This window comes from Poecilia formosa, unplaced genomic scaffold (genome assembly GCF_000485575.1).
Source record: "Poecilia formosa unplaced genomic scaffold, Poecilia_formosa-5.1.2 Scaffold83, whole genome shotgun sequence".
NCBI lineage: Eukaryota > Metazoa > Chordata > Actinopteri > Cyprinodontiformes > Poeciliidae > Poecilia > Poecilia formosa.
In genome coordinates, this window is record NW_006800022.1 from 195 (window position 1) to 7534 (window position 7340).

At 39.2% G+C, this 7340-nt stretch overlaps 1 long non-coding RNA gene across 1 annotated transcript; it reads right to left on the reverse strand.

Moving 5' to 3' along the window:
• Positions 1-1339: 1339 nt before the first annotated feature.
• LOC103141406 (uncharacterized) lies at positions 1340-6815 on the reverse strand. Its single transcript, XR_476577.2, has 3 exons — positions 6775-6815; positions 1940-2033; positions 1340-1411 (listed from the first exon to the last, which is right to left on the reverse strand). It is a non-coding gene; the product is annotated as an uncharacterized LOC103141406 (long non-coding RNA).
• Between the last annotated feature and the right edge of the window lie 525 nt (positions 6816-7340).

The following is a 7340-nucleotide window of genomic DNA, read 5'->3' on the forward strand; positions in this document are numbered from 1 at the left end:
TTTCCTTTTCCCTTTTTATCCAGACTTGAAAAAACTGAGAAATTCCTTACATTTACAAATAACTTTCATTCCTCCGGAGGAAAATCCAACTCTTTGGAGGACAACAATGCAAACGGTTCAAAGTACTATCTTTTAATTAATTTCAATGCAAATGAAGTTGTGGTTTAGCAAAACAAATGCGCCACGGCGGCGGCTGGTAAGTGATAAGAGTGTTTGGCTCATCGCAGCATCAATGCCACGGTGGGAGGGATGCCAGGCTCATCCAGAGCTGATTCATGATAATCAGGGCAGGTGGGAGTCCTGGGTGCTTTTTTGTTACTGGTGAAGTAAACACACTCAGCAGGAGGGGGAGTCGCATTTTGTGTCTCCTTCTCACACAAACACACATAAAGAGAAATGATTTTTTTTTTGGTGCTCTAGTTTCTCTTGTGTTTTGCATTCAGTGGGCTCCGCTGTGCAGATTTTGCTAAGATTGGGTGGAATTTGGATTAGCTATGACCCAAGTGTGTGTGCCAGAGCCAAGTCTGGGGCTGGCTGACAGGAAGCAGTGATGACTGAGGTTAATGAGGGTAAAGCCTGGAGGAGAAACTGCTGTTAAAAGACGGTCAGATGAGGGGAAAGCGGTGGTGAGTCAAACACCACAAATTGGTCCTGCTGTGCCAAATTTGCATCTTTTAGTTTCTCCAATTGGCCATTCAGTCAGTGCTGCATGTTTAGATGCCACCGTATGGTTTTCTTAAGTCTTACCGTCATCATGAGAGATTTACAAAACTGAGACAGGAAGATTTTCTACAGTATTCGAGGAAAAACAAAAGCTCTGCCCAAACTGATACAAGTTTTATGAATCTAAATGCATTTTAAGTTATTTTTTAGTTAAGTTTAATGCAACAACCAAGCAAATTCAAGGAAAGAGTTTGTACTGCAGCTGGGAGTGACTTTTCTTCCAGGACTGGGCATCCTGTGAGTACTTAAGGATGAGTCAGAGGCCAACAGCAGCACTCTGCTAGTTAAGAATAGCGAACATTATGTGCTTTTACATCCATTATCTCCTCTAATAGCAGATACCCAACTACCCATAGCAACAGAGTTGGCAAAATTGGCCCACTTGAAAGCAGCATTTTAATTTAAAGCCCTTGAAGCTCTAAAGCGGAGGCCAATTGTAGCATTGTTAGCGGCTATTGGTTAGTTAATTGTTAACATCTTGATACCTTCACTGTTTTTTCTACACCAAAGTCGGCAGACTATTGATTCAAACGTTTTATTGGCAACTCAAGAATTACCTTCTTTCATATTTTAACACATAGAGCTACATTGTTAACTGTAAAAAAGAAAAAAACAACTCACCTTAGCATTCATGATTAGTGAAGGCTCTCTGATCCAAAGTTAACGTACCAGTCCACCAAGACTTCACCTAATTGAGAAATATAGTTGCATTTATGCATTTAATATTAATTTCATAACCTTATATAACATTTTATTTGAAGTGAACAGAGCCCCCTAGAGGACACGTTGATTTTGCATTACCTCTTAATAACGTACTAGTCAGTTCAAGCTGCATAATTGAGAACTGAAAGTCTTCCTGCTACAACATAAGGTTTTTCCATGTATGTTAATATCTCATTTGTGAGATATCTGAAGTTTTATATCTTTTTCTTTGGAATCACAAACTTATGTGCAAAATACAAAAGCAAAACATGGGCTTTCCATCCCGTCTAAGCCATAAGGAAAGAAAGAAAAGAAATAAATACATTAAAACTATTTGGATTATTTCTGACTTATTCTCACAGGGTAATAAAGTTACGACAGCTTTGATTGTGATTTTTTGTGTGTTGGTAGTCTGGTTAATGAAGCATCGTTTTAATGCTGACTGAATAAGTGTGCTCTCGAATAATGGCAGAAAAATTCCCCCACAAATAAACAGCTCTGTTAAATTACCCACCGAGTGCAGCGCAAAGGCTGCGGTTTCCAGTTCAGGGATCTCTCGGTAGACGCTACTTTCCTCCATCCTATTCTTCTTCTTTGATGTTTTATGGCTGTTGACAAAAAAAATAAAAAATAAAAAATGGTGCATTACTGCCACCAGCTGGTGTGGAGTGTGGACCAGTTCCTCTACTCTGTCTTTCTCTGTATCACCCAGCAGCTCCACAGGTGAAGCTCATTAGCCTAATTAAGGCAACACCTGAGGCATTCACTGCTTCAGGACATTTAAGCACTAATAGACTACAGAGTTGTGTAGTAACTAGTTGCATTTACTCAATTACATTTACTTGAGTAACTTTTTTGAAAAAATTACTTTTTACTTTTACCTGCATCATTTTATTAAGAAGTATCTCTACTCTCACTTGAATAAAAATTCTGGATTTTCTACCAACTGAATGAAGAACAAACATGTTTTAACCAAAACCTTCACCAGACACAGACACAAACCTGCAGTTTTTGTTGAAGTTTTAAAAGCTTTTTAGTGAAAGAAACTGATTTGGAAAAAATACTATCATTCTCAAAAGGTGTTTTTTTTTATCCTACCAAGTTGGCCTATTTTATTAATTATTATTATTATCAAAGGAGATTATTCTTACAGGGTGTCCTCGATCTGTCCATCACCATGCTTAAAAGTTTTTTTTGTTTGTTTTTTTACTTAATTGGGCTAGATGTCCCTATATTGGGATAGTTTAGTATTTTTGATAGACATTTTAATAGACATTTGCATTTCTGCAGCTCCAACTGGAGCTCTCACTCTTCACTGTGTCAAAACAGAAAATCATGAAAAATTTTCAAACGGTTATATATTTCTGTCATGAGAAAGAGATGTTGTTGTTACAACTTGTCCACGTCAGCCTAACATATATTACGTCTTTCAATGAACTGTCATATTTTGCTTTAGCGCACTGCGCAAGTCAAACACAGCAATAAAAAATCTCTTTGTAATTGTAAGCATTAGATTTATTCACAACCAAAAAGTATAAATAAACTCTTCTTTTGGTTCCAGCCACATCTGTTGGAGGGTAACTGACAAGCTTATTTACTGTCGACGGACCACAAAAATGAACTCATCCGTGTTTCCCGAAGACCATTGCAAAATGTGGCTGCTATTAAGCAGATGTAGCTGAAGCAGGCGACTGGGACTCTCCTGACATGTTAAAACATATGCCAAATCAGTCAACGTTAGGCCCCAAACCAACAAGAGCAAGGCTGGGAGCAGATGGAAAGGAGAGGAGAAATGCTGGAGGTCGGGGGTCTGGAAAGGCCATATGGCAAACCAGAACAGAAAGAAAGTGGAAAGTGGAAATAACCAAACAAACTAAAGGAATCTCGCTTCCCTGAAATGTAAAAGAAACTCAAAATGATTGTGATAGTAAAGCCAAAGCTGCAAAAGCAGAAACCCTGGCGCTCTTCATCTCGTTGGCTAACTCTGCACCCATTAAAACATGAGTCAGGAACTTTCACCACAGAAAAATTCCACCAAGGAGCGAAATGAAAAGCGCTTTTTTCTGCTCTCACACTCCCGCTCCAAACACAATACCCAATGGAGTGAGGCACCGGACCAACAAGTTTACGGTTTTGTTGAAATATGAGCTGACGGCAGTGGAAGGAGCCAAGCCTTACTGAATTAACCCCCCACCCACCAAAAACAAAAAAATATAAGGCTTAATGACCTAGAATAGACTACAAAGTCCTGCATGTAAATGCATTTCTATGAGAAAAATCTTATTGATGTTCAGATTCCAGCTTCATTCAGCCATGAAAGGTTCAGGATGGAAAGTTTTAATAACTGCAAGATGGAGGGGAAAAAAAAGGAAGAACTGTCAGCCAGAGCTACTCAAATCTGTCTTAAGATTTCCACTTTTCAGATAATTACTTTTAGACAACACAATGTTCCCAAACTGAGTGGAATAGACTGCCTTCCCTTCCTCACAAATGCTTTATCCAGTCCAAAACTAGCTTGGATGTGTTCGGGATCACTGTTGGAGCATCCATTTGATTCGAGGTCAAGCTAAAGAATCGACCGCCAGATTGACCAAGAAAGGGTTAAAATAACTCATGCTATCCGCATTAGCCTGCAATACATCTGCAGTGTTTGTGAGGAGTCGAAGTCGGGCTCTCTCAGCTGATCCTGCATGTAAACATTTATTTACTCGTCATGAAAGATGGACTGGAAGAGCTTATCTAATTTGGCATCCAAAATAGTGTAGAAAAGTGTTTCAAAGTTTAGTTTTGAGCCAAAGAAAATCAGAAAATCAAAGCTGTTGCCAGTGGTAACCAAGTTTTATTTTGCATCATAGTGTCAGTTTAGCTGAAGTTCTCATTTCTTTAAAAATGGCATACTATCTGAGTAAGAGTTAGCACTAGTTCTCAAGATTTCCAAGCAAATTTCTGTTCAGTGTAGCATCATCTATCTAGATATTTAACTTTTTTTTGCCATGTGATACCCCCAAGGCCATGCCACCCTGGGCAGAATGCCATCATATCAAAAAGTGGCAATGCTACAGTTTTAATCTCTTCTGTGTTCTTTGTTTTGCATTTAACCTCTTTTATGTTCAAAATGAATTAAAACCAAGCCGTCCGCTCTCTTCATCCTCTTTTCTCAAGACCTTCGGCTTCAGTCCAACGCTGTTTTTTTCCCCAAAGACGAGAAAAAAACCCTCTATTGTTTCACATTGAGTCTGTTTGTATGTTACAGCTGAGCATGACTGATTGTCTGAGGCAGGAGGACAGAGGAGGAAACAATGAGCCACCAGCTTAGACCTATTGATCTTACACTCCCAGTTTATGTCCGTCCCAGTTGGTCATGCAGGAAGATTGGGGGGAAGGAAGGAAGGGAAGGAGGAGGTCGCCAGATTTAGACTCTGCTCCCTAAAAAGTGTGAGAATCTTCTGATTCATTGAGCTGAACTCACTTCCACCTCGACCTCTGCTTCACCCGGTCTAATATCGGAGAGTGGATTGCGAACATAAAAAGCAATATGCTGTTGATAGATTGTCATTCGGGCTACATGGAGTTGCTGGTTCTGCCTTAACGGTTCATTTAAAAAGAAATTTATTTCTTAAACAAGATGAAAAAAGCAACTTTGTTGCCCTGGAACGATGGTGATGGATAACGCCTTCCCTCTGTAAGCTGGTTACCGCTGACAGATTAGGAAATTTATTCTGCTTTGCAGTAGAAAATCTTTGGTTTAATATTAAAACTATTTATCAAAAACCAAAAACGGTTTAAAATGCTGTTAAATAAGGCTTCCAAATGACTAAAACTTGTGATTTTAGCAGCTTATAGTAAAAAAAATAAAGTTAAGAGCCTTCCAGCCACACTCTATAGCATCCACTTGTCAGATTACAGGCAGGCAGGTGAAAACAAAGAAAAATAAAAACGAGATTCCCTTCAAATTATTTCTGCATTATGGGGATGAGCTGCCAAAGCCTGAAGCTCCATGAAAACTCAACCTTTTCACGAGCCCCAAATGGGAGTGGCTTCTTGTCACATTTCTCACGCATAAATGTCACCGCTGTGTTCGTCTCTGAGTCATGACTGCAACACCCAGTTTCACACTTGGAGTTTAAATTAAACAACACCGAAAGTGCACAGCCGTTCCAGCAGCTCTGTGACGCTGTAATAAATTTATCCAGGCAGATGATTGCTATGGAGGAAGAAACAAGAGTGTTGCATAAGAGTTACTGTTTCAACTTTAATGTATTTTATCGGGATTTTGTGTATTAAACTTATACAAATCGGCGCATAAATGTGAATTAGGAGAACGATACGTTTGTAAAGCCTGTAAAACAATTTCCCAAGCTTTTAACAGTCCTGTTCAATCTACCGTGGATAACAATAGTTAGCTTTAAAAATTAAAACAACTATAAATAGCTTGATAGTAAATCCCAGGCTGCTGACTCTAGATGTGAGCTAATTAGGTTTTGAAGGTCAAAGGTTAATGAGACCTGTCCTTTTCTCCATGGCTGTCAGCAATGAGCAATGAGGGAGGATTTAATTACATTTTTACAAAAGTCTGTTGGAGCTGAATGAGTTTTTGTTGTGGTGACTTTTTAACTTGATCCTGATGACCAGTTTATGTCAAATATTCACCCTTTGCAGGTGACCTATGCTGTCAAAACAACCGATTTAAAGGAAATCTAAAATCAGATATCTGTAACTTAATGTTTCTATTTAGTTGATTTCACTTTAAAAATAGTCATAGTTTCTGCAGTCGGCTCCATAAACAGACAAGGATGCAAACCAAACTTGTCTTTTTATTTTTGGAGAGATAATGGACAGCAGCAGTCAATCATAATGACTGCCAGCCCTCGGTGTAATCTAATGCTTTTTACAAGGTAAAAAGATTGACATACAGTTTATATGTAATTATGATCAGAAAGATATCAAATATCGCATCATGGAGAAGAATCGCGCCATACCTCTAACCGTAACCATGGAGACAAGGCCGCACCGTGATGTAGCCTAGCATAAAATAGAAATAACTGGTTAGCATCTCGTCTTTTTAAGGCTGCTCTTGTGTAAGGGGAAACGCTGTTTATGACACAGTGACATAAATCATGTGGTGTGAATTCAGGCAAAGTCTGTAATTTGACAAACACGTCAGAGCAGGAATGGGTCGGTTGCTAAACTAGCTGCTTCCAACTTTGGTAAATACCGCGTTTATATGAGCCCCAACCAGGTGTGTTACGTTCACAGACAAATTATCTCGACTCGAACAAGTAGAAGTCATGAATAAACTGGCAAAAACAACTTTGGAAAACAATTTCAGTCGCTCTGTTCAGTACTCACCTCCCTCACTTCCAGCGTCCATCATGGCGCCTCGAATGATTCAGTGACGTAGTTGAAAAGTTGAAAATATTACAATAAAAAGTTCTACATTTTGCTTGCAACGGCAAAGAAGCATATCTAGTTAAAACTGCCTTCCAACGCTGTCATCTGCTGAAAAATACACCAAACACCTGCAATGCATTAAAGGACAACCTTAGGAGAACAGTTGAAATTACCCACAGCACATCTGCAGACGGAGCATTAGCTCATTTCACCCCCCTCTCATATGTATACGAAATGTCTGAGCAAAACGAGGAGTTATGGAACATATAGAGAACCGGACAGGGCGGACTGCAGAGTTGATATACGCTGATTTTCTGCCAGCCCCGTCCACCCGTGGGGAGTTTGTGGGATTAGAGCTGTGCTCAGGAACTGTGCTTTTGGAACATTCCTTACTTGTTACATTATCTGGATCAGGTTAAAAACTAATAAAGTCAGGGCAAAACTGAAGACTTTATTGCTGCATGGCTATTTTCCTTTGCAAGAATCACAAAAAGTCTATATATAGATGCGTAGGATAAAAACAT